At 38.3% G+C, this 5,091-nt stretch overlaps 1 protein-coding gene across 2 annotated transcripts in view; it reads right to left on the bottom strand.

The window, feature by feature from the left end:
* TCEB1 (transcription elongation factor B (SIII), polypeptide 1 (15kDa, elongin C)) overlaps positions 1 to 5,091 on the bottom strand; it is a 23,841-nt gene that overhangs the window by 13,373 nt on the left and 5,377 nt on the right. The window lies entirely within an intron of this gene.

Genomic DNA, 5,091 nt, shown 5'->3' with positions numbered 1-5,091 from the left:
AATTACCCTGTTCTCTAAGAAATTTCTGACCAATAAACCTATGTCAAGTTAAAGTGTTAGTTGTTCAGTTGTGTCTGACTCTTAGCAACCCCATGGACTGTAGCCTTCCAGGCTACTCTGTCCATGGAATTCTCCCAGCAAGAATACTGGAGTGGATAGCCATTCCCTTCTCCAGGGTATCTTCCCAATCCAGGGATCAAACCTGGGGCTCCTGCATTGCAAGCAGATTCTTTATCATCTGAGCCACCAGGGAAGCCCTAAACCTATGTAATCCCTCACCTTAAAAAATGATACCACTGATGTACAGCGAGGCTGAATGATTCGTTCCAGGTAGTGACAAAGTAGGAGTAAAAATTAAATGTTAGTCTAGAACCCTCTCCAAGAATGGAGGGAGATATTTAAAGGGCTATGTCTAAAGCAGGCAATATAACATTATTACCAAGTTGAGGGTCTAATGAGTATAAACACTGCACTAAATGCCTTGCATACGTTATCTTATTTTAAAACAATACTTCCACAGGGAAACTGTCATTACCATTGTAGAGACTAGCAAACACTAAGAGGCTGCTCTACTTGCTCAAGGCTTCCACAGCTTAAGTGGCAACATGAGAATTTAAACCTAGATAAGTTTGCTTTAGAGCCCACATTCCCTTCCATTATTCCATAAAGCCATGGTAATAAATTTCGGCTCCTATTAAAACTTCTTTTCGACTTCTGCTGAGAGGTGCCGATATAAATCCTTAGATAAGTTATTTAAAATTTAAAACCAGTACTATGTCTGCTACTGCTAAGTCACTTCAGTCGTGTCCGACTCTGTGCGACCCCAAAGATGGTAGCCCACCAGGCTCCCCCGTCCCTGGGATCCTCCAGGCAAGAACACTGGAGTGGGTTGCCATTTCCTTCTCCAATGCATGAAAGTGAAAAGGGAAAGTGAAGTCGCTCAGTCATGTCTGACTCTTGTCCCCATGGACTGCAGCCTACCAGGCTCCTCCGTCCATGGGATTTTCCAGGCAAGAGTACTGGAGTGGGGTGCCATTGCCTTCTCCAGTACTATGTCATTACGGTAATAACAGTAAGCTATTTAAAGAAGTTTTCAGTCATTATTAGTTTCTTCTGTTCATTTTATGGTAATAATAGTAATCAATTTAAAGAATTTTTCAGTCATTATTACTTTCTTCTGTTCATACTGCTTTGTACTCATCCTAAAAAACAAACACACACACACACAAAAGGAAAAAATGCTAGAAAAGGTAGAATTTCAAGTGCTAACTTTTCTTTAAAAAATCTCCAGAGGAAAAGCTTTAGGATGTTTATTTAACTAGCAGTAGCTAAGCAACCATGAAAAGTCACACCTTAGAAGCCTTCTGGGTAGCAACAGTTTTTCTACGGACTTCTTAATATAGTAAATAAATTCCATAATTTATACAAGGGTTAATGGCTGAGTGGGAAAGGGAGCTCCCCATGACTAACAAAGAGTAAATCAACATCAACAAGAGTAGACTCTGATACCTAAGAAGTTAAAATAATTGAAATGATTAAGTTTGGACTTAACCCACAGATAACCTATATAAATCTAAGTTTGGGGTTACAAAAGCTCAGTATGAACATTTACTCTGTAACTGAGCAAGTTTCAAAATAGGAATTAGGTAGGTAAAAGGAAGTGATTAAACAGTGGAAGACATGAACAGTGGAAGACATGAACAAAGGCTTGATGTCATTGTGTTTTAGAGAGTCATATATAAAATTACTCTTAGCATTTTTTTTTTAAATGTTTTGGTAAAAAACAGAAATTCTGGTGAGCCTAAGGCCTGTACTGAAGCCAGTTTTCAGCCTAGTGTCACTGAACACCAAAAAGATCTTTTAACAGCCCATCCCTTATTTGAAATGTTACCTTTGTCATGCACTATATTACTACATACACTATATTACTACCATATTACTATCATACGCTGTATCATACACTATATTACACGGATTTCTAGATTGTATTCTGTTCCATCAATCTTGTTTATACCTGACCAATATTCCCACTGTTTTAATTACAATAGTGTGATAAATATGCTTTTGCTAAAGAGTTGGGCAAGTCCCCATTTTGTGATCACACATTTCTTGTTAGGTCTACTTTTAGCACTTTACAGTTCCCATTATGAATGAGATCTGTTTTATACTATACTTTCTGAAAGGCTATTGCTGGTGTTTTAAAGAAAACCTTTTAAACTCAGTAAGTTGATCTTGTATTCTAGCATCTTAACCGAACTCTCTTACTAGTTCTAACAGTTTTTCAGCTGACTTGCTTGGATTAGCTAAGTAGATGAGAGCAACAGCTGCAAATCTACAGCTCTGTAGATGTCTAACGCATTACTCACAAGAATATAATAGCAATTAAAGAACCAAATGTTAAAAAAAAACAAACACACATCCACTGAACTCTAGAAACATATCAGGAGAAAAAAATACAAATAGCTCACAGACCCCTATAAAAATGTTTGGTTCCAAAGGAAACATGAAAACTAAAACATTACACTGATGTATAGAACAGTCTTTTGGACTCTGTGGGAGAGGGAGAGGGTGGGATGATTTGGGAAACGAGTCGAGTCGCCAGTCCAGGTGCCAGTCCAGGTTCGATGCACGATACTGGATGCTTGGGGCTGGTGCACTGGGAAGACCCAGAGGGATGGTGTGGGGAGGGAGGAGGAAGGAGGGTTCAGGATGGGGAACACGTGTATACCTGTGCTGGATTCATGCTGATACATGGCAAAACCAATACAATATTGTAAAGTTAAAAAATAAAATTAAATTTAAAAAAAGAGAAAAAAAAAAAAACTTGCTAAGAACCATGATTTGAACAGGAGGGGAAATGGGTAATATGAAACAAAAATAGTATAAACTTACGAAATATTCTGGGGCAGTGAAAAGGATTAAGTTAAATATATGTATGTAATAACATGGAAATACCACTAAGATAAACTTAACTTTTTTAAAAGCAGGTAAGAATGATAGGTATAGTTTTATGCCATTTATGCAAAATAAATGATTTCTCACCTATTAAACTCATGTTTTCTGCAGGAAAATATATAAAAATGACCCTGAATAGCCAAAACAATTCTGAGAAAGAAGAACAGAGTCAGAGGTGACATATTCCCTAATGTTAAACTACACTACAAGCTGCTGTGCTGCTGTTTAGCCACTCAGCGATAAATGGAGTCTTACATGTATGATGCAGAAGGCATGCTATGCTATGCTTAGTTGCGTCTGACTCTTTGCGACCCCATGGACTGGAGCCCGTCAGGCTCCTCTGTCCATGGGCTTCCTCAGGCAAGAATACTGGAGTGGGCTGCCATTTCTTTCTCTATACTACAAACTACAGTAATCCCAACAGTATGTAAAAACAGTCTCACAGACTAATGGCAGAACAGAGAGCCCAGAAATGAGACCACAGTTACATGATCAATTCATCTATGTTAAAAGCAGCAGAAATATTCAGTGATAAAAAGACAGCCTCTTCCATAAATGATGTTGGGAAAACTGGGCAGCTTATATGCAAAAGAAACAAAACTGAACTTTCTCACACCATATACAAAAATAAACTCAAAAGTGTATTAAATACTTAAACGTAAGACCTGAATCATAAAGCTCCTAGAAGAAAACATAGGCAGTACATTCCTTGACACTGGTCTTAGCAGTATTTTGGGGGATATGTCTCCTTAGGCAAGGAAAACAAAGCAGAAGTAAACAAATGGGACTGCAGCAAATTAAAGAAAAAGCTTGTGCAAAACAAATGAAACTGTCAACATAATTAAAAGCCACCTATTGAGTGGGAGAAGTTTGCAAACAGTATGTCTGATAAGGGGTTAACACCCCAGATATGGGGTTGGCCAAAGCTGAAGCTCCAATACTTGGGCCACCTGACGTGAAGAGTCAACTCACTGGAAAAGACTCGGATGCTGGGAAAGACTGGGGCAGAAAGAGAAGAGGGTGACAGAGGATGAGACGACTGGATGGCATCATCAATTCAATGGACATGAGTTTGAGCAAATTCTGGGAGATAGTGAAGGACAAGGAAACCTGATGTGCTGCAGTCCATGAGGTCGAAGAGAGGAGGACACAACTGAGTGACTGAACAACAACAAAAAAGTTCACTAACATCTTATGGAAAAACCAGAATGAACTTTTTGGCCAATCCAATATTTAAAGAATTCATACGACTCAAAATAAAAAACCCCCAAACAACCCAACTGAAAAATGGGAAGAGGACCAGAATAGACATTTTCCCAACGAAGACACACAGACAGCCAAACAACACATGAAAAGATGCTCAACATCAAAAATCACCAGGGAAATGCAAATTGAAACCATAATAAGATACCATTTGAGACCTGTCAGAATGGCTATCCTTATTTTTGACAATGAATAACAACAAGCACTGGCAAGGATGTGGAGAAAAGGGAACCCTTACACAGCATTGGTAGGACTGTAAACTGATGCAGCCACTACGGAAAACAGCATGGAAGTTCCTCAAAAAATTAAAAATAGCACTACCATAGATCCAGAATTCCACTTCTGCAGATTTTTTCTAAAGTCAACAAAAATGCTAATTCAAAAAAATGCATGCACCCCTGCATTCATTTTAGCATTATTTACAATAGTCAAGATGTGGAAGCAATTTAAGTGCCCATCAACAGATGATAAAGACAGGACATACACAATTCAAGATTACTCATACAAAAGAGTATTACTCAGTCATAAGAATGAGATCTTGCCATCTTCGACAAGATGGATATCACACTAAGTAAAATAAGTCAGAGAGTGAAAGACAAAAACTGTATGATCTCACTTACATGTGGAATCTAAACACCAAAATGAATGAACAAACATAACAAAACAGAACCAGACTCACAGAACAAACCAGTGGTTGCCACACAGGAACTGGGTGGAGGAATGAGTCAAACAGACAAGGGAGATTAAGAGGCACAAAACTTGGGAGGGGACATACATATACCTATGGCTGATTCATGTCGATATTTGGCAGAAACCAACAAAATACTGTAAAGCAATTATCCTTCAATAAAAAAAAAAAAAAAAAAAGGGGAA

Source organism: Bison bison, unplaced genomic scaffold (genome assembly GCF_000754665.1).
Source record: "Bison bison bison isolate TAMUID 2011002044 unplaced genomic scaffold, Bison_UMD1.0 scf7180017864241, whole genome shotgun sequence".
Lineage (NCBI taxonomy): Eukaryota > Metazoa > Chordata > Mammalia > Artiodactyla > Bovidae > Bison > Bison bison.
The sequence above is the reverse complement of the archived record's forward strand: the minus strand, read 5'-3'. Positions and strand labels throughout refer to the sequence as shown.